Below are 24,889 nucleotides of genomic sequence, written 5' to 3'. Positions count from 1 at the left end.
TGATATGGTGCAGACTCTTACGTAATAGTATTCCATGAAAACAATGATAAAAGATAAGAAATAAAAGACAAAGGAACTGTTTTGCGTGTTGATTATTGGTTCCAATGTCTCGTCGGCTGAAAATGTATTAAACTATACGAGATTTAAGTGATAGTTTAAACCTTAAGGTAAAATGAATGATAATTTTCAACGGCGCTATTATCGCTATCACTGTTCGAAGGAAATGAAAGATAAGTATTGTTGCATGTATCTTGGTGCCAAAGCGATCAGCCGACTACTCTCTCTCCCTCTCTCTCTTCTATCCCTATGAGTGGCCAATTGTTTCAGAATGCGTGCATCCTTCAAAAACAGCTCTTCATAGAAGTGCCAACGTGAAAACAGCTGCGGTTAATGATAATGCACACTATATTCCCAAATACTGTTGTTCTTTTTTTTTTAAGAAGAGAAAATGACCCGTGAGTCCACACGCAGAACAAAGAGAATAGCCCATTTTGTTGCAGGTGTTTGTTGATTTTGTCCCGCACTTAAAAAAAAAAAAAAAACCAAACGAAAAACACAATGCATTAGTATAGCAGCAAGCAGCAACGATATGAATCTGCGCATCGTGTCCAGTCATGGAGCAGTTACTGGAATAGCTATATCCACACACTACAAGTACATACACACAGACGCGTGTGTATGAATATGAATAGAAATTAAATGTATAGTATGTTCCCTCCCCCCCCCCCAAAAAAAAAAAACACACACACAATGGGATTTCCGCATTGATAATTTTCAATATGATTAAACTGCCTGAATTCTATTTCAGGGTCTACAAATATAAAATCTTATCTATATTTTGCAGAAGGCCCCATCTAATTTGGTTAATTGGTCACAGAGAAATGTGGATCATTGTAAAGCATTTCGTGGGTCTGTTTCTTCCAAGTTTAGCACTTGGATGCCCTTGGAACTGCTTATCAATGTGTGAACACAATGGACGGAACTTGAGGGAAGCCTAGGGTTTCCTGACATGCTCTGTAAAGATCATCATTTCTTTTTGACAACTGAACAAATCAGATGAGATTTTTCTTTAAGATGCGGGTAATATAATCATAGTTTCAAACCCTGAAATTGTATTTGGATTGATTCACTATTTTTAAAGTTATCATTGCAGTAGGTCCCGTTGTAATTTTTTTTTGTTGGACATCAACGGTAGATATGTACATATACATACATACATGCAATTTATATGTTTATATTATGATAATCATTTCATGTCAAATGCATATATAATAGATATAGGAGCAGACATAGCCTTTTGTATATATCTGCTTCAGAAACATATTTTAAAGATTAACATCAATATCGCATTCTGCTCTAATGGATAAAGAATGCGAGTACCGTACTAATTTGTTCGGTTCTTTGTTTCTTAAAACATGCGTTTCCTAGGCAGGATAGATCGTTTCAAATGCATGTCGAATCTCAAGCATTATTTTGTATATTCTGTTGAAAAAAAAAAGAATTTAAGTTTTGAACTTTGAACTTCAATGCCATTTTAGATTGTCATCACATATGTGTGTGTCAACGGTTGGAGGATATATAAATCTTACATACATACATACATACATACATTCCATGCATATATTCACATATGTATATGAATATATGTTTGTGTATTTCATCATACTAGTAGGCCTATATACATATACATGTATATATATATATACATACATTGCACGATGTGCCTGTGTGTATAACGGATTCACTTGAATATGTATATATACATAAAAATGCAAACATATATATCATTTATTATAAACAGCTGATACGTTATTGTGTACACACACACACACATATATATAATTATATATATATATATATATATATATATATATATATATATATATATATAGATAGATAGATAGATAGATACCATAGTATTCTAACATGTCTACTAGTAATACATAGAATGTGATGATAGTTCCGATGCGATGAGAGCCGAAAAATGCATGACCCTCAAATGGTATTGACATTTAGCTTTTAGAGAAATTAGCAATCATGCTTTTAGTCAGGTTCGTCACTATCTGTAGCCGCTGCTGAATGATATCTTCATAAACAACAGCAACAACAACAACATTTTGTCCCTGGGTCGTCAACACATTAATGCGTCAATCATTGTTATGGTTTCACTTCATAAAAAGTATACAAGACGGTTTTCGATGTTACCCGTAGCTGTTTCAATTGATACCACTGTCGTACTCACTAGATGCACACCCTCTTTTTCCAAACAAATATCACTTCTGATTCCATACAATGCAAATTGATAAAAATGTACAAAATCACTTTTTATGTGTTAACAAAGTAAGCCAGACAATTATGGATTGTTTTCATATATATATATATATATATATATATATATATATACATATATATATATATGTATATATATACATATATATCTACATATACATACATTCATACATACATACATACATATATACACACACACATACATCAACATAATCATTACGATTAAAAAATAACTGAAAATATTTCACTTGACTTTGATACCAAATTATCGTGATCAGATGATAACGTGTTATTAAACAAAGTGAACACATAACTTTTCGGTATCCATTGCGTTAAAAAAAAAATCAAACTGACAAAAACCCTCCCTGTCCACCTATGCCTAAATCTCACCCCCACCTCGTCTCAGTAATCCCACATTATGTGCAAAACAAGAAGGATTTGATGCAAAAAGAGTTTTTCATGTAGGGGCCTATGATTATCACTGAAGGACAGGAACAAATTCAGAGGAGATTCTGCATTTTTTTTTAAGAACATAAGAAGTGATAGTAATCATGACATAAAACATCTCACTTTTTCATACCCATATCTTTTTAATTCCTTATAACCCTTTATAAGAATCAAAGAAGATGATGTTATAACAATTCGTCACATCAAATTGTTTTAAGCAATGGTTACTTTGTATAATGGAAAATTTGGAGGGGTACATACTTGCTGGAATAGTGACAACATTGATTTTTTAATGTCTTGGCGTATAACGAACAGAAATTTGTTACCCATGATATTACCACTTCTTCTAAGTTGTGATTTTCAAACGTCTAGAACTTTTTTCTTTGTCTGTGTTTATTTAAATCCTTAAGTTCTTTAAATTTGACATTACTCTTAGTGCAAAATTAAACGTTTATACCCTTTTGGAAGTTTAACTTTACTCTTTGTTTCAAAGTTAACACTACTGGATGGTGTTGTCCTGTATACAATCCTTTGGTTTTTCTCCAAACATACATGTTCTCATACACGTTCGTTTTTATCGCCTGTCTCCGAATTGCACACACAAAAAAGTAATGAATCGGGGGAATGCTCGTCTCAATTTCAGGTCAACTTCACTCCAAGTAAATTCAATTCATTTATCATGCATTACACTTCATTTATGAGTGAGACTTGCGGCATTACGTGAGTATATGTGTTGTATGTATGTACGTATGTTTTTGTGTCTGAAAGACGGTACACGTAAACAATCAGGGTACAAGATGGACAAAATAGATATAATTTACCTCGAAGGTTTACAAACTACACAACTAGGGCGTGCGAGTACATTAATGCCCGTCACGTCGGCAATCAAACAATTAGATACTAAGTACGTCCGAGTATTGCTACGCTCTCATATGCAAAATATATGAGATCTTCTTGTTCTCGCTTAACAAGATTGCTCAAAAGCGCGAGCTCTTATTAGATTCACGCTTCTCGTATGAAGTTGACACTGGTTTTGTTTTGTTGCTCGTCTTATTTGTTGTTGTTGTTGTTGTTGTTTTTGTCTTTTTCCCCAACATTTCGATCCATTGTTAACCTCATCTCCCCATCAAAAGCAATCGTTTTGTGAAGTCTGAAATCTGCTTCAGGTTGTGAACTCCTGACATTTGCAGTGATTACCGCATGGCGAGACAAATTGAATCATAGTCGCGATATAGCAGCGGTAAATACTTAACAGCTCCATTGCAAGAGTTAAAACGTGTTAAGCTTGTTTAGCCTAAGCTCTCACTGTTACCTGCTGGCAGGCATAGACACTGAATAAAGAAGGCCTATAGGCCTATGTATGTGTATTATTTCGTATGACCTTAATACGATATACTAGAATAGGCCCATATGATATATAAATACATTATGATATATACAAATTATAATAGGGCCTCTCTCTCTCTCTCTCTCTCTCTCTCTCTCTCTCTCTCTATATATATATATATATATATATATATATATATATATATATATATATATATAATATTCACGCCTTGGTATGTATTACTACGAACATATTGTGTATGTATGTATGCATGTATGTGACTGACCATGTATCTCCGTTTTCATGTGTTTGTGTGTTATGTGTTATGTGTTATGTGTTTATTCTCTACGTGTTTATGTATGACTATGGGTCAATAAAGATTGACGTTGAAGTACCCTTGATAACGTCAGACAAATTTCAAGCATTAATACACCTGTAGATATATACCTACTTCATCGTGAATCAAAGTTTCATTGTGTCGGCGAGAATCTAAAGTTTGAATCAAGATTGATCAGGGCTCATTTTGATCCTTAGTGGCCTTTGTAGTGATCAGTACTAGGACCCTGTTTCATAAAGCTGTTCGTAAAATTACGCATGACTTTACAAAAGATTGGGATATGAAGTGCCAATATGTGTGCCCATTTCCCCTTACGTTTTAACAAAGTACGACTGTATGTCAATATTTTATCTACATTGGGGCAAAAAAAAAACAACCCACTTTTGACTAAGAATGTGTGTTAACGTTAAGAATAATGATTATCATCTGCAAATTTCAACTTAAGCTATTGAAATTAACAATGATTAGGAAACCCACTTGGCTTGCCATATTTAAGTCGGTCGTAAAGTCATGCGTAATGACTTTAAGAGCAGCTTTATGAAACAGGGCCCTGATATTGTTAGAATCGAAACAGGCGTTCCGTCGTCACGTGGGGGGGGGGGGGGGGGATTTTGCCCCAAGCGTCTCCGACTTCATTTTACATATTGCAGTCTCGACGCTTTATGATTACAGTTCCTCTCCTGGACGGTATATGAAGTCGCTTTAAAGGCATTATTTACCATTTGCAGCTGAAACAAGAACCCAGCTTGAGTGCTTCAAAATAATTCTAAAAGTGAGTTAGGAATAGAAACAACCAATTCAAAAATTTTAGTCAGTATAGTTAATGTTTTAATATAAAATTGAATATTCAAAATGTAAACAATAGTTATAATAGAATTGTTTCAAGAAAAAAAAAACGTCTACAGTTATGGTTTCAAGAATATACCGTCTATACAGTTATGGTTTACTGAGAAAATAGATCTAGGCTTTATTGCGTATATGGTAGGATGTTTTGTGATACAACTGACCTACACATATGCATCAAATGTGATGACTCAAACATATTTTAAGTCACTGCTCCTAATGGTAAACAGTACCTTTAATATTGCTCTGACCAGCCTGTATATACTCTTGATTTATCCCCGAGGCTGGTTTTGATGCAATGCGGAAGTGCACGAAAGGTGATAATAAAATGAGAGGGAGAGAGAAAATAGGGGATAGTTAGCAAGATAGATAAAAGATAGATAGATAGATAGATAAATAAATAAATATATATATATATATATATATATATATATATATATACTCCTAGATGGGTCATTTGGAAGACATTTCCATTTGTTTTATATGCAAATTTTAAAATACATGTTCAATGGCAATTTACGCAATGGAGACACGAAAATTGTCTCCTTAATGACCAGTTGTCTCCCTAATGAAGACACTTCCCCCCAATATGTCTCCCTAAGGTGCCAACTAGGGATATATATATACATACATACATATATATATATATATATATATATATATATATATATATATACATTGTAGTTGTTCCGCGTATTGGCAGTACTAGAAATAGCAATAATAAAGTCACAACAGAGGAATGCAGGGAATGCATTGATAGCCAATCTTGATTTAATGAATAATCCGAATTTTCGAGGAACCTTCCTCTTCTTCAGGGATGACAGTGCGAATATTATATATATATATATATATATATATATATATAGATAGATAGATAGATAGGCCTGGATAGATAGATAGACAAAGAGATAGATAGCTGGATAGATAGATAGATAGATAGATAGATAGAAAGATAGACAGAGAATAGATATAGGTACATAGATAGAGTGACAGATAGATAAAGAGAGAGAAAAAAAGAGAAAGAGGGGAGAAAAACCATGTGTGTGTGCGAACTTTTCTCTTCTATAAGTCTGTCTGTTATGGTGTTTGTGTTTATATGAGTGTGTGGATGTGGGTTGCTTGTGCGTGTGAAAGATATGGTTAAGGAAGTACTCCGTTTTCCTCAAATTTTCTAATAAATAGCAACAAACAACAAACAACAACAACAAAACAATCAGCAGTGTTTGTATCTATATATAGATAGATTCTCTTTTTTCCCCGTTTCATTTTACCTCTGCAAATTTTAGTTCTTTTCTTATCTAATATCCAACCATTCTGCTCTCTTCGTATTCTTTATCATAAGAAAAATCTTCTTGGATAAAAATCAACTAAGAAAATGCGTATCAAATGGAGTGTTGTCTATTCGGTTGAACTTTATAGCTGCTCCAAACCATTTTGCTGAGCATATTCGAAACGAAATTTTATTCATCAAACAAGATTTTCACACATGTAACTGCTCTACAGAGCGATTGTGCGTTATTTTGTTGTCACAGTAAGTTTCTATTTTTCAGGGTTTTTTTTTTCTTTTATATGATAATTCACGTTTGCATGTGAACCACAAGCATGCAAATTTACTGAAACCCGCAATTCCATAAGTTTGCGTAAAGATGAATCATCGATTTTGGTCTCGATGAAACAAACGGCGTTGACACGTAGACAATGCAACGGTGAGATTAAATTGATTTCCTTCTCGAGGGGAAACAACGCATGTTGCGGTTTTTGCGGGATATTCGAGTTCTCTAATCAAGTGTCTTTTTTTTTCTATTTGCCGCCATATGTGTGGATAAATCAATATGGTGAAGTAAGTAGTAAGGATTGTTTTTCGTGATATGTGAGTTCTATTGTTTGCTTCAAAAATGATTGCTTTGCGGGCCAGTGGTACTGGTTTATTATCGAATCACATTCCCTTAGAGTTATTTAACTATGTCACAAAATTAAAGGGTCCCCAAATATAGTTTAAGGAAAAGGATAGATGTATGCAAAGTTAACTATACTGTATTTATCGAAGAGATCACTCAAAGTGATTTCATGAAGATCAAATTATTTGTATATTACGTAGGTTCACATGTGCTTATAGTTGCAGGTGTGTATGTATTATATTTTTGTTATACTATTGTCTGTATTTGCTTTATGACACTCCCACCTTCTTGTACAAATTGTTAATCCTACGTAGCAATAAGTTCGTATTATTTGGATATGGAAATAAATGAATGAATGAATGAAGTATTCTGAACACTAAAGTTTGGTTAACAATGATATTTACGCCTTCGATCAGAATTTGCATTTATATGCAATTTGCATCTATTTATAAACACAATGTTGCATCGCCCAATCTGTGCACTGTGTCTTCAACAATTAAAAGAAATAAACTCTCATTACGAATTAATAATTCCATGTAGACTTGGGTAAGCAGAAAAAAATCATTCACACATGGCATTCCATAGTTTAATTGAAAACGACATCTTAAAATTTCACGCATCTTTTCTATTCATTGTAAGCTAGTTCGTCGTGCAGGTCGACCTGTTATTGGAAGTCAGCTCTATCACCTCCGTTTGAAAATACATGCCGCAGGGTTTTGAGATCATATTAACATTATATATTTTTTTCAACGATGTGCACCATACAAAGTACCTGTGTCAGGCATGATTAACCTGAACATGATTAATTACTAAATGACTTGCAAGAATATTAGATTTGGTATAGGGGTGGGATGGTGACTAAGTAAACGTAAAGTCGAACGTTCTCGTTCTCGTTTCTTTTGCATACCCCTTCTTTCCATTGCTTTATAGTCACATTTTTCATTTTTTTCATTGTCATAATGAAGAATGTACATTTTCTCTCTGACTGTTCAAAATAAAAGCATGTTTTTATATATTCTTCAGCATCTTTCATCTCTGTGAAGAATTCACAGATAGTGATAGATTAACAAGTGTGAAGCATTGTATGCACATATAACACGCACACACACAAACACACACACACACACACATACGCACTCAAATAAATGAAACCTTTGCAATGTACACCTCACCATAACGTCAATGTCACGTGATTACAATAATAATTGCAAGATGACAAGACGCCAAGGCAACATGTTACATAAATAGTTGACATTTCCACGGTTGCATCGGAGCTGTTTATTGTGCAATTTACTGATAATTTCTCAGATCAGCGAAACTCAAGCTTAGATTAACATTGTGCGTGCCTCTGTATCATGCAGATTCTGCTGGGTTGAGCGATAGGACGCTGATGGTGTTTAGTTCTAAGATAATTATCCCCTCCATCACGGAGAACCAACCGTCAAACCGAACAACAAACCGACCAACAAAGAAATAAACAAACAGAAGCTCTTTGCTACATACCAACTTCATATCACTGATTTTGCACGGATAAGAAATATATATATATATATATATATATATATATATATATATATATATGAGCGATATAGAATATGGCGCCCTGGGTATCTTGACACTAATAAGCCAGTTCGGAGTTCCACTTTAGGCATGAACAGAAAGAGATCATTCGTACTAACAGGCATGTCGATTTTTTAAATTCACTTAGTTATGTATCTGTGATGTAATGGTTATTTATTTGTCCTTATCAATATATGGTGCATGCTTGCCATCACCTTCACATGACAGCAAGCCCGATGTTTGACAATGTTGATAGAAAAAGTTTGTTAATGCATTCCACGTAAGTTGATGAAATGGACTCTTCCCTATAAGTTTTAACTGACGGGCCATTCCTGTCATTTGAGTATTCTCTGTTTGAACATGGTTGATGAATTCCCTATTTTATGTTACGTGGGACATGCTTGTGCATTACGTCGCTCTGACAAAGAGTGAAATGCCGAAAAAAAAAACATAAACAAGCCCATTTGCAACAATGCACACATTGTCATGAGCTGACCCCAAGATGGCTTCCTGGACTGATGCTGGGTCTGATAAACGACTATACAGGGGAAAAAAAAAAGAAGAAGGAAACAAATACAAAGCAACCCTCCTATTCTAAAATTTCAGTTCAAGATCGCAAGAAGAAGATCATCTGAAGACAATATTCAACAGTGTTACACGATTTTATTTTTACATAGACGACTTGAAGATGCATAAAAGATTTCAAAACCATTAAGGCAACCGGCACAATTCTCTATTATGAGCACATGTAAGGTTTGGGGAAAAGCCGATATAAACCAACTACAAATAAATTTACAGTAAAATCGCAAGGCTTTTAACCCGTTGAGGACGGGCTGATTTTGCTATAACACACATTTCCCATATAGAGACCTACGAGAGTATACCCGGAACTGGTCTCCAACGGGTTAAAAGACATCTGCCTTTTTAAGACAAAATGCTATACTGAAAACATCGGCTAATTTTACAATAGATTTTATGCCCGTCATTGCGATTAAAATTTCATTCATCATCTGTATTATTTTTTTATTATCAACATATCAAGAAATGCGTGTTTGTTTGGTCCTAAATGGATATTTTTTCCCATCATTTTAGGTTGGATTTTTTTGTTCGTATCTACAAGCGCTAATTGTTCTTTCGGGTTGTCTGATCTGCTGAGGCTATTAGATATCTAGCGTCATTAGCAAATTGAATCATAGTGCAATTGCTCGTTTGTCTATAATAGCGCGAACATCGGGGAGCATCACACGCATGAGAACGTATGTTTGCCGTCCAGGTTATGCAGCACAACAACTCATGTTTAGGGTGACTGTACACCAATAAGTGCTACAGCTCAAGAAGAGCATATAATATGAACTAGAAAAGAAAAAATATATATATGTTCTAATTCGATAAGAAATTATGGTGCGCTCACGTAATTCGCCTAATAGGCCAGTCCTCAAACATACAATGTGTCAAGTCTTGTTGTGCCCATCGTGTATACAAGGAGCACATTGGCAAGGATATTTGGAAACGTATCCAGCTTTAAATAATGCTCTGACTGATAATAACGTACTTCCCTATTGCTATACAGATCAGAAAGCTTGTTTAACTTTGTGTCCTATCTAACAGCTAGCTATATAAGATAAGCAAATTTCAGAGGTATCCGCAAGATGAGATTCATGAGAGCTACAAGGCAGATGGAAGAAGGAAAATATTGGTCATTTTACACCAAAGAAGCGTCCGATAATCTTATATTATAAACGACACAACACTTTCTCATTGTCTTATCAATATACTTATATAGCTAGTTCAGGCTTGGCTCGTTCCTGTAGGTCCCCGGGAAAATTATTCATAGATAATATGCATACGTCTGTATTCAAAATCAGTCTGTCTCAGCCTGTTTCAGGATTTAGCGGCAGTGCATGTTGTAGTCCAGGGTTAATTGCATGGTGAATTATTCATTGAAAAAAAAATGGCGGGAAAACAACGGACTTAATGGAGCAGGACATAATACGACATGCATATTGTTGGCGTCGCATGGCAGTTTGGGCAACGCTCTACAGAAGCGAGCAGCATGGCAGGCGATATCACTAAAGATGACTTTATCGTTTGGAGAAATTGTCCCACATAAAGCGATCCCCTGAGACGTTCGAGATATTAGCAGTCTTTTCTTTTTTATTATCATCATTTTAAGTGGATGTCCGACAAACGGATGCCTAAAGAAGCATAAGCATGCTGCATGCTGAGTAGTGAATCGTTTTCATCAATACCAGCCTGTGGCAAATTCATGGTAATTGCATTTCACAAATTTATATCAATGACATTCCTCTTGAATGAATATCAATGAGAAAAGTGTCAGCCTTGATGTAAGGTTAAAGGCATTCGTCAAGTCTCTAATTGATTAATTTATTAGTATCATCATGAAGAAATAAACCAGACTATAGAAGCATGCAATCTGGGATGCTTAATTTGCGTGGGAGGTCTAAGGCAGATTCCATTTCGATCTTAAATCCTGGATATGCGCAAAGTTTGCAATTTAAGGAATAAACATGTATAATCACAGAAATGCGTCCTATGAAAGAGTGGCACAAACAAGACCATAATTTTTGAACGAACTCATGATGTGCGATAAAAAACCGTGGTAACTTTCAAGACACACTGCATATGATTGAGCAGTTTATTAGGGAAAAAAAAGTCAATAGTTGCTGTGAAAGGACATTATCACTTTAGGATTTCAGCGGAAGGAGAATATTGTGCAACTGCGGCTTTCAAGTTTGTAAATCACTTGCTGCATGTTAAAGTGACACTAGGTTATGTCATGCGTTAGGTTTGAATTAGCACATTCGATTACTTTATCAAAATTCTTATTTTGACGTTTGAAATAAAGCCAGCTTTCTGCGTGATACTGAAATGATATGGTATATTGATTTTTCGACATCGTTATGTGAGATGTGGCTATACCAATTCATTTATAATGTTCAGTGTGAGTTGTCGAGATGTGTCTATCTTACAATTTGCGTTTTTAACTGATGGTCAGTCCTTAGCCGCTTCAGCACTTTGTTTATGTAATGTTTGTGGTTGTCTGTGACCGTAATCACCCAGAAGATTAAAAAAAATACTACAGAACGAAAAAGATACCAGGGCCCTGTTTTATGAAGAGTTGTATTGATTATGTAGTTGACTTCTATCATAAGTTTATGGCAGCCTGTGTGTTAAGGATATTTATAATTGATTTTATCTTTTGACAAAACGGGGTCCAGATATTTTTGATTCCCCGTTTTGCGGATTTTGTTACTGTTCTTGTGAAATTCAGCTCTATGATGTAGACATCGCTCCACGTGAATTTTGCCCCCACGGTGATTATATAGCATAGTAATTGCCCTGCTAATTAGCTACATTAATTTGATGGATGTGCAGTCGTTCAACTTTGCTATGTCATGGTTAACGACTTTTTTTTTTTCCAGGCTGATGAAAAACATTAAGATACAAAACTTGTATGCCAGTTTGAGACTTCTTTCGAACTATGTGTGGACAAAGGCGTTGTAGCCGGGAATGAAATTGACACATTCTAATAGCCCCATTCTATCTATCGACCACAAACGCAGCTGAGACCCAGACAATGTCAAAGGATGGCGACAAGAGTACTAAACCCATTCTATACGGAATCTGGACGTGCAATGCATTAAATCTATAGGGAATTACTATAGTTTAGAGGCAACGAGTTAACTGTGGAGTCAGCTTCTTCGAATCAAGTTCTGTCACCTTATTCGACATTGTACGTAACGGACATCGTTTATTTTCAATGAACAATCGCCCTGTGTATATATATTGTCAATGTTTTCACACTTCTTTTAGACAATTTGGTTGCTCTAGACAACCGGAAAGCTTGCTCGCGGCTTGCCTGACACATCAAACTTTGATGCCTACAGCATTGGTCATTTTTTCTCAATATAGCCGTAATTAACATCTACAGTAGAACCAGACAATACACCTGCTTGTCTGAAAGATTTTTTTTTAATTAGAAGTTGCAGTTGGATGAGTTAATGTTACGGCAGTCATTTTATAGATTTTATGCTCGATAATGATTATTGCATGTTTTTCATGGGGGGGGGGGGGGAGGTGGAGGATTGCTTGCCTGATAACCTCTTACACACCTATATGAACATATCGACCTGCTCTGGATCCTATACGAAGAGTTGTGCTTTGGTAAATGTAACTCTTTAGTATATCGTAGTCACTGGACTCGAGATCACGATCTTCTTACTGTCGGTTCAAGTGCGTTCTTCGTCAGACCACCGTGGTGAAACATGCTCCTAGTTGGTCTTTCGATGGGTCGCTGTGTTTCTTCTGCTTGCAAAGACCCCGTTGGATCGAAATGAGAAACGCGTGGTGTTCGCAAAAAACTGCTGAAAGTACACTGCAGACGTGTTCGAGCAGCAATGATGGGAGATAATTACAGTGAGAAGAGCCGAGAGTTTTTAAAAGAGTTTCACCACCAAAAGTGTCCGTCGACCTAGATGTCAGGAATTGGTTTGAGCAAGTGAAACCTGCTTCCTGTCCTAGATTCAAGATACCGTGGATACAGTCAGACCCATAGTCAGGGTGGAAGATGGAGTGTCCGTGTTACAACCACTCACCCACACCTCCTTCCCCCCCCCACACACACACATACATACAGCACCGTTTCTCACGTAGGCCTATACCCGATTCATGTACTTTGATTATTGCCATGTATCAGGGCAATTCCCCACCCCCCCCCCCCCCCCGGGCAATTACCTCCCGACTGAATACTGGTTAGTGATAAGGTTAAAGTAAAGATTAGGGTTAGGTTTCGGATTTTGAGTTAGGGTTAGGATTAGGTTCAGGATTAGGATTAGGGTTAGGGTTAGGGTCAGGGTCCGGGTCCGGGGTAATTGCCCAGGGGGTGATTGCCCTAAACACGTTATATCATTTAGTTGAAATTCAAAATCGGTTCAGTGACATTTGCTCCTTCGGCTATTGTTCCCATGAAATATCTGCACACTAAGCCAAACATAAATTCTACCCACAAACAAACCCTATCACAACCCTAACCCTAATCCTCACATAAAACTAAACCTGGAACCCTATCACAACCCTAACCTTAACCCACATAAGTCCTTGGAGAAAATAAGACCGGAGCATTTATCGCAGGGGGAAATGTCGTATCACTTTGCGAATCCTCCTTTCAACATTAATTGTGGGGGCGCTGTGGCATTGTGGATGAACCTCTTGACTTTAATCGGAGAACCCGAGTTCGAATCCCGTCAAGTGTCTGTGTCCTCGGACAAGATGTTTTTACTCACCTTGCATTTCCCTCTCCGCGCAGGTGTATACATGGGTATCGGGCAACAATGGCAATAATGCCAGGGCAAGGACAACATGAAGAGACTGTACCCTGGATAGAGAACACCGTATTCTTCTTCTTCTTCCTCTTCTTCTTCTTCTTTTATTATTATTATTATTATTATTATTATTATTATTATTATTATTATTATCATTATTGTTATTATTATTATTATTATTATTATTATTATTATTATCATTATTATTATCATTATTATTATTATCATCAACATCATCATCATCATAATCCTTATCATCATTATTCTTATTGTTATTGTTTTCATTACTAATGTTATTTATGGAAATTGATAAACACTTCTTTTTCTTAGTTTGGGGTCCAAAGAGAATGAGTAGAACGAATTTCTTACACATCTCAAAATAGAGACGTTGTTTCGGAGAGGCTATACATCAGAAAAAAAAAATGGTATGCATTTCAGGCACAGTGAGTGAAAAGCATAATGTTCTCATGGTTACCTGCAGTACAAATAGGCCTAGACCGCGTCTGAACGCATGGTTACGCCAGCATTTCGAATACCAGTGTTTCGTAGCTGAGCTCGTCAAATCAATCAATATTTCATTTATTACCCTTCATGAATTAGTCATTGCAATTTGAAGATATTTGATCATATTCGAAAATATAATTTCAAGAGAAATGAAAGTTCGACTGAAATTTAAAGTCGAACCGAAGAGAGACATGATGAGAACTACCAAAGAATGTAGGATGGAGACACGTTAAAGCGCAGAAGCATTTACGTTTTCGGCGACGAGATGGCTGCAGAATTATCCATCCAGTTTGAAGATTCAAGGTTCAGGTTTATGCGCTTGAACACTCGGGAAGGTAACCCGATCCACTTGCTGTTTGAGAGAATCAAACGAGACAACAAACATACCCGTAATTGATGTTATTAATGAGAGAATGTGTTCACGGAAAAACAAACACGTGTACTTGAAATTACATGACCATAAGTATATGCAATGTTTCTTCCTCTGCCTCTTCTATTCTTTCTTCTTTGTATCTTCCGTCTTTGTTTCATCATTTGTATTTTTCTGATTATTGCTCTGATGAAATGTAATAATGATTGTTTGTAGGGAATCATTTCCAGGTAGCCTCGTGTGTGCTTTTTATAATCCCTTCATTCAAACCAGGGAGTTTCAAACTGCATACATTGTGGGAAGACAATAGCATTTTGAATTTTTTAAATGTTATTATGTTTTGAAATGGAAATATTATCAATAATGAATGAATGAATGAATGAATGAATGAATGAATGAATGAATGAATGAATGAATGAATGAATGGATGAATGAATGAATGAATGAACGTTTGTGTTAAATGCCTGTGAGAAACACGGACATTTTATCGCATCAAGACAGTTACCAAAATATTTATCACCTTTATTGCCCAAAATGGTTTATGAAATTGTTTCAATGTACCACGTATTGTTAAATTTGATAGCGTAACATCCAAAATGAAAGATCGCAGCTTTTATTGCCTTATTTTTCCCTAAGTATTTGGATGTACATTTACGTTCTTTTTAGACTTAATTTCAAAGAGCGGCAAGTATGCAAAGTTATGTTTATGTTTTGTTATTGAAATATTTCTCCAAGACCACTTATAGAATACAAGTTTTTTGATAGTGGGATATATATCTATATACATATATGTGTGTGTGTGTGTGTGTGCGTGCGTACACGCGTGTGTGTGTTTATGTCGGATATGTCATTTGCATTAAAGGACACAATATGCATGCACACACATATCATACATAAGTATGTATGAGTGTGTAGGTATAGGCCTTTGTATGTATATGCATACGTAATGGAAATCAAATGACACATGATTAAGCGTCAATTTCAGCCTACGCGCTTTGTGACTCTCGTCGTAAAGCACATTATACACATCCAAGCACCCACACACATTATGCGTCTATATACCACTCTGGGAAATGGCGCCAATATGGACGATAAGCCTGTAACATTATCGGAAAACCTTGAGTTAATCGCTGTGACATAATGCTGCAAAAGGTCATGGCTTGGAGTGATGGATGATATCTACCGTAGATCGTAACATTGTGGACATCAAGGCTGGTTATTGAGCGATCTGCATGCTATACGCAGTCATGCACATGCGACAGTCGCGTACTGTTGTACATTCCCGCTATGAATGAGTTGGCGACAAAAGTGGGCGTCCGCCATACATGCGTGTACGTTTATGACTAGGCCTACGTGTCAGCAGTAATAACTGATAATTTAATGATCCCGCGGTTTGGCAACAGTAATTCGATTTGATTCGTGAATATATAGGTAGTCGCATATCCCGTATTCATTTGGGTTTTCATTCCAAACAATAGTGATAGAGAACTCATTGTATGCACAGCCGTTTGTAGTATCTATAGAACGCTTGAAGGCTTATCTGAAGAAAAAAAACAGGACACAATAGTTAACGACTGTCGCCGACCTTTCTTTTCATAAACACGTTTCTTAAAAAAAAAAAGATTATAATTATGAAATACAGACTGATTGGGAAGGTAGCCTTTACGGGACATTCACGCTAAACAAAGAACAAAAACAAAAAATTAAACACGATTCAGGTATCAAATTGATCCTTATAATGCATCAGATATGAATTGCCGTTGTTTGCCGCCACGAAAGTAATAATGTCACTCCACTACAGAGATATTCAAACATTTATTATCAGACTAAATTTAGTGTGTTGTGAAGAAGCAGCGCTGCATATGGGTCTATCAATGGTCGTGAATGATAATCTCTCCCAGCCTGCAGAAAATGATTGATAATTTCTCATTATCTTCTACATTTCAGTACTCTTCTGAAACTGCATGACATAATTTCAGCGTTAATAGCCTTCAACAGCCTCAAAGTATAATCAATCAAAGTCATATCGAAGCAATAACAGTGGATTATGTGCAGGCATCAACTTCTGTTGTTTTTGTTGTTTTGAAGAAAAGAAGAGAGAAAAAATGATCAAAAATCAACTCCTGACTTCACATATCAAAAGGAATATTGACTTTTTTTAGCTTCCTGTTGTTTGTTTAAAACGTGTCTGCCGCTTAAAAGTTTTCTTCATCGATTCCTTTAAAAAGCACCGAAAAACAAATTGTTGGCGTCGACTTGATGCATTTTTATTCGCTCTTTCCAATTCTTCTCACTTTAATTTGACTCCATCTACAATTTTGCGCACTGAAAGCAACAACAACAACACAATCAACAACAACAAAATCCAAAACAAAAACAAAGAAAACAAACAATTTATTAAACAAACACTTGTCAGAGATCAGTATATTCTTTTGGCTGAGAAACATGTAGCCAAAAAACCACCAACAACAAAACCCTGTTAATATTCGATTTTAGTCAATGATATCTGATAATACTAGGGATACTTTATAGCGCAGCACAATTCACTATGACTAACAATTCGTGTCAAAATCTGCTCGCCTTCAAATCACGAATATATTTCACAATTTGTCTCCGTCACTGAGGCGTTGCGCAGATTTTGCCTTTTAACTGGCACTCCCATGAAGAAATAATTTCTTTTGTTTTGTATTCGAATCCCTTACTTAAAAAAACAAGAAATGAATAAAAATGTATGTGACATGTATATGTACATGTATATGTATATATATATCTATATATATATATATATATATATATATATATATATATATATAGTGCGAGAGATAGTTCCCTTCCCAAACGTGCGCGGTGCCTCATTGTTGGTTGGATATATTCTGGAAGTATACATATATATGTATATATATATATTATATATATATATATATATATATATATATATATATATATGTATATATATACATATATATATACATTTATATATACATCATGTATATAAATACATACATACATGTAGTAGGAAAGAGGTAGAGAATAAAGACGAAAAAGAGAGAAAAGTGTTAATGAATGTGTGTACAATGTACGTATATGTGTGAACAGAAATGCATCGGACTGAATATGCCTAAGTTGTATTTCACGACACCAGTAGTGCATGTCACTGCATCCAGATTTCCGTAGACAGAAATGGAGCATCCGTTTGAATACTATACAACACCCACATTCTGTTTGTCAGTGGAGACGAATGCCAAAGAGAAAAGATCACATTTTTTTCTCTTTTTTTTTTCTCTCTCTCTTTTTCTCTTCGTCTCGAAGATCGAGAGAGATACCAATTGAGAAAAATAGTGAAAGAAAGAGGGAAAAGGAGGCGGAGAGGAAGAGAGTGAAAGGGAAGGAGAAGGAGGGAAGGGGAGAGTGGAGAGCAAACTTATCGCTGGAGATCTGTCTACTCGAGCGAGCAAACATTGTTACGGTGAAGCACCAATTATTAAAGGGGCATTCCAGACAAAATGAGAATCTCGCGTCATGTAGTATATAAATCGGTAGTGCCATGTATATAGACGTACGGAACTTATTGCGATAAACCAATTATCTGAAAAACCCCAAAACATATTACATTGAAGAACGATGATGACATATGAGGCTGACATATTCCAGTAATGTTCCAATATGATTCCATTATTACTTGCTTATAAACAAGTTACCTTTTGATGAATTCATGCAGGCACTCTTCTTTTGTTCTGCTTTCTTGAGCATCCAAACATTGATTGATTGATTGATTGATTACTTTATTGTCCACTCTGGAAATTCTTTGTACATCGGATATCACAACAAAATAAACATTGAATACATCACAGGTACACCACAGACATATCACAGAATACGAATGAAACTAACTCATATTAACATACAATAACATATGCACCATAACAACATAATACATTAACCCGACATTTACAACTATACAAAAACTATTAATATATATATCACTTTTATACAATTATTCAACTCATAAAGATATTCATTGATATCCTTTCCTGCATCATCATTATACACCAAACAATATATTACCTACATATCCCAATGTATGTATTAATAATCCACTCCAGAAAATTTCAAAAAAAAAATATAGGGCCTATATATATATATATATACCATTCTCATGGCAGCGCCTTATCAAAATAACACAAAGTGTGTCTTACATAACTACACCTATAAATCATTACACATTCCAAATTGGAAATAAAATTACTTAAATACTGTGGAAATAATTCACTCCACAAAATTTTGAAAAATTTAAGGTTACCATGGCGATGCTTTCTCCGACAAACACACACAAGAAACATATCTTACAAATCTACACCTCAATTTCATCATATACACCAAATTTGAGTTCAATTACTTCAAACTTGTGGAAATAATTTACTCCAGAAAGTTTTCAAGAAAATATTTTATTATGTGAACCTGCTATGTCATCATTCTTGTTCACTGTGATTGGTTATGAATTTTATATACATTCTTATTCCTCGTCCCACTCGCTTTTAGTTCTGAAACCCTGCATCCAATAAACAGCAAGTTACAGATGTTCAAATGCAAAAGTCTTAAAAAATCATCTGGATGTCTCCTTTAAGTCTTTCCACGCTGGTGTGCTGTATAGTGCAAAGCCGTTGTAGCGTGGACGCCGGCACAGCATCTTCGCTTTCCACAGCGGCAAGGAGCTGAGGGTAGTGAATGTTTACACAAAAGAGTAATAGAGAGCAAAATAAGGAGAGAGAAAAAAACCAGACAAATAGAGGGAGAGAGATGCCTTGCTCTTTCATTTTGAGATGACATTAACGCTCAATTCAGAACCTGCTCAAGAAGGAACTGCTTTTTGATTACTAATGGCGTCTTTTTTCACCCACATGTTATAGACGCATACGATGCTAGAAGTACACGATGGAGTATATTGTATATTGTGATATATATATAATAAATTCATTATTTTGTTGATATGTCTTCACACCCTCTATCACTTATCTCATATTACTTTCCTACACCTTTCCCTTGCTATCAAGGTTTTGTATTCTTTCTTTCTTACACTGTCTTTCTCTAAAAAGATACATGAATATATATATATATATATATATATATATATATTTATTTATTTATTTATTTATTTTATTCTCCTCTCTCTCTCTAATTTGTGTTTATCTAGAATCGATCTCAATGTCACCAAAGATCAACACGATTGCATGTTCTGTTGTAAAAAAAAAAAACTAGCATTAACAAAAATCAGAATCCTCAGGCGAGAACTGGATATTTTCTCGCAGCGGCATATAAATGTGTGTACATGGACTGCACGCCAGATTTAGCGTACGTGGCTCATGGCATCACTTGTCCCCACGTTACCATGGCAACCGATCTGATGGTGAATAAGAAATCGCATGACGCAAAGGGAGAAAAAAAAAAGAGAATTCCGCCTGCCATCTTCTGCACATGCCCTGTGTCACAAACACGATGAAATACACATGAGAACCGAGAAACGAGACAAAAGCCGCTTAGCGCAGTATAGGCCTACGTGCTACTTAAGCTGGACTGATATTCAGGTACACAGTATCAAGTGGGAAACGATCCGAAAACGAAAAAGTTAGAAAATTAAGAAGAGGACCAAGATTTGCCGATCGAGAGGGATTGTCGTAAGCCATGCATGATCTTGGTTACAGCATTGAATGCATGTTTAACTCTATATCGATTTTGCGTGTATGCTGCAGTGTGTCTCTCCCTCTCACCACCTCTAATATACTGTATCTGTCGACATCTATCTATCTATCTATCCATCTATCTATCTATCTATCTATCTATCTATCTATCCATCTATCTGTCTATCTATCTATCTATCTATCTATCTAAATGTCTATCTATCTATCTATTTATCTATCTGTCTATCTATCTATCTATCTATCTATCTATCTATCTAAATATCTATCTATCTATCTAAATGTCTATCTATCTATCTATCTATCTATCTAAATGTCTATCTATCTATCTATCTATTTATCTATCTGTCTATCTATCTATCTATCTATCTATCTATCTATCTATCTAGATATCTATCTATCTATCTATCTATCTAAATATCTGTCTATCTATCTATCTATCTATCTATCTATCTGTCTATCTAATTATCTATCTATATCTATCTATCTATCTATCTATCTATCTATCTATCTATCTATCTATCTATCTAATTATGTGTGTATGTATGTATGCAAGTATGTATGTATGTATGTATGTATGTATGTATGTATGTATGTATCTATGTATCTATCTATCTATCTATCTATCTGTCTATCTATCTATATATCTACCTGTGGCTCATTACTACGTCAGTACGTAAGAAACATCCATAAATTTGGATATGTAAACTGTCTGTTGGTTTTCAACAGAACATTCATTGTACCACGGCTGAAGATTGAAGTGAGTCGCCCTACGGAATTTTGCATCAGGTGCATAAAGTTGGATATGGAGTAGCAGTTTTAACTTGTACGTTTCATGTTTTTTCTTGATTTCACTCAGATGTGCCTCCAACATCAGCGAATACAGCACCAACTGCCACGGCCAGCATGCTAACAACAGGTAGGCCCTACTACTGTCTCCTCACTTATTACCATCGTCATTATCATTATATTTATCTTTATATTATCATCATTTTCGTTATGATGGTGATGATGATGATGATGATGATGATGTTTGTAATATTACAACTACAACTATTTCATCACTAATAGTATCATCAGTATAGTAGTAGTAATCATAAAACCGAAACGAGCACACTCCTGATAGTCCCGCATGCACAAATTCATATTAGTGGTATTTATCATACATATCATAGACTGAAATATGTGTCACATTATGTCTTCGCAATTTCACGTATCCGCATCGTGCATACATGTTTTGGATTCATGGGGGAAAATAGGCATGATTGCATAAATTTCCTTCACGATCTTGAAATAAAGTGACGTGACTTAAGAATCGTGTGAAGGTTTTACTATCTGTTTTATGTTATCATTCGATTTTCATCATTGAATATTATTCGGTGCTACCTTAGTTCGGTTTGATCAAATTGTATCAAGCTTTATTAATATATAAACTGTCATCATCTGTTCGGGTTGGAAGCATAAACTTTATAACCGATATTGGCTGCACCTATCAAGGTAAACATATGAGTGGTTTGTGCTCATAATTTTTTTTCATACATCCTGTGTGACAGTCATTCCGTTGTTCTATCGGATTCATGTAAAATGATTGTGCAATCTAACGTCTTCGGCCAAGAGATAGACAGAGTTAACCATTTGTGTCCTTTGAGTGCCAGTTTACACAGAAAACCCCATAGCATTGTACACATTGTTCAAGGTCACTGACACGTAAAGGGTTAACAGATGATTATGCGATACCCGTCAGAAATGTATAATGTCTCTGCTGAGAATCAAAGCCACGTTTCCACACATTTTTTTTTGTTCTCTACCAAAAAGGAAAAAAATGAAAGATTTAAGAATTAGATCAGAAGAAATAATGTTTACAGAGGTGAGGACGATAATATCTCAGAAGATTGTGCTAAAATGAAGGCCTGGGGACAAAATCTCAACATTTGCTATTCGAGAAGATTGCTATAATGGGTATGAAGCTTTTTACCAGTTTCCATCAAGGCCTGATTGAGAAATTACAGTTTGCTGAGAGTCAGTGGCAAACACTATTTGAATTTCTTTGTGACAAAGAGAAGTAATTGCGTATTTTCTCAGGGCATAAATCTAAATGCATATTCTTCAAACTCATTTTCCTTAAAAAAAGATGTATTCAGCGGTCGTGTAGTATCATCGATTGGCTAGAGAAAAGTGCCGCTACCCACTGAGATCAAACAACAAGAAACAAAACAAGACAATTTCTACTACTGGAAGTTGTGTGACCATTGTTATTATCATTATTGTTATCATTATTATTATTAATATTATTATTATTATTATTATTATTATTATTATTATTATTATTATTATTATTGTTATTACTATCATCATCATCATCATCATCCTTGTCACTTATCTTTGTTGCTTTTGTTCTTATGATATTGTTGTTTCCTCTGCTTCTGCTTATTATAGTTTTTATTTCTCCATTGCACTACTATAGTAACATTGCTCTGCGAATGCCGATATCGTTATGACACGAGTAACAGTGATAATAATGATGATGATGGTAATGATATTGATGATGACGATGATAGTGATAACAATCATAATACGATAGCAACTGCTTCTTGTTTCTATATAGTTGACAAATGCTTCTCTTTAATGCTCTTGCACGGTCGCAATGCCCGATCATCACGTGGAGTATCAGCAAATTATGCAAAGAGACGCCAATAAGGCTCTACACTGCTTCTTCCTCTCAGTCTCTCATCTTTCACCATGTAGTGCTCTTCAGTCATCACATTGTCAATCTTGCATTCACAGAACAAATTGCATTGTTTTTGTTTAAATATTAGTATAATGTGTAGAGCAATAATCTTGTCTTCACTCTGTGTTTTCACCTGTACTTGCACCTCTGTCTTGGCGCGTCAGCAACGACTGTAGCGCCCTCGGCGGCGGTTTCTCCTATGACTACTGCAGGCATGACCACTTCAAATGCAACCATGTCGCCAAATATAGGTATGACGTCACATGTTGAACTCTATACACCCATCTCTCCTTGGTACGTGCTGGGGATCCCGATGATCCAGTTTTCACGTTATGTTGTCAATTTCTCCAAGTTATATGCTGCTTTAAAATGTGTAGTACACCTCTCTATTAGAAAGCGAAATCTCTTCGTCACCATTAAAAAGAACGCATGAAATCCACCTTCAACAAGATCAACCCAATACTTTAAATTTGATATACGTTTAGAATAGAAAAGATTAGTAATAGTATCTATTTACACATAATGGAATTTCAAGCCTATCTGTTACAGTGTCTAACCGATTATCATCTTTTCCTCGGTCCCGTTCGATGCAGCTGACACAAATTCTTCCAACACAGCCACCATGTCGATGATGAATTCAACGATGAAGCCGATGTACAACAATGAGAGCGACAATGACACTGACACGTTGTACACGGTGATCGTCACGGAGGTGGTGTCCGACGATTCGTGGGAGTGGAATTCGACGATAGACGAAACCATGTTAAGTAAGTTAACTGCTTTGAAACAGAAGTCAATTTATTGAAAGTCTTCAAATTTTATCGCTGGAAGATTTACCCCGATATAACAGCATGATACCAATGTGCATTTTCTTTTAGTGTTAACTTGTAGCTTCATATCTCCTTTTGACTTTGTCCTTTAAGCAGTCATAGTGAATTCATCCTCGGTTTTGGTAAATTGGGTCATCAGGTCTAAGTTTTGGAAATGAAATGATTTCGAAGTTTTGAAAATGAAATAATATATATGAAATCAGCAGAAGATTTCATTGACCATGTTGTCAGTGACGGCTGACGGAAAACATTTCCTTGCTAACATTGTGTATTTGGTGTGAGAACGCACTTCGTACACAGAAAACTCTGTCACGTAACGAATAATATTCAGCGGATGAAGTAGGAGTTCGTTATTCCGAAGGTCAGGAAGGAATATAAAACGGTTCGTTAATCCGAACGTTTGTGGCGTTATTCCGAAGGTTCGCTTATCTGAAAATAAAGTAAGGTTCGTTATTTTGAAGTTTCGTTAAGCCGAAAATGAAATGAGGTTCGGTATTCCCAAAGTTCATTAATCCGAAAATGTAAAGAGGGTACGGCCTAACAAATTTTCAGAAAATAGGAGCCTTATTTTGCGTACTTAACGAGCCTTCGGAATAACGAACCGTAACCGAATTCACTGGGGCAGGAAGTGTGGCTTTTGGAATGGATTCCTTGCACGGATAGAGTGAAAGTTTGGGTCGTATTTTGTGATGGTAAGCATTAAAAAATAGAGTAAACACAC

This window comes from Diadema antillarum, unplaced genomic scaffold, assembly GCF_040938485.1.
Source record: "Diadema antillarum isolate AM-2024a unplaced genomic scaffold, OU_Dant_1.0 seq00001957_RagTag, whole genome shotgun sequence".
NCBI classification, from domain to species: Eukaryota; Metazoa; Echinodermata; class Echinoidea; order Diadematoida; family Diadematidae; genus Diadema; species Diadema antillarum.
Note: the sequence above shows the minus strand (reverse complement) of the source record.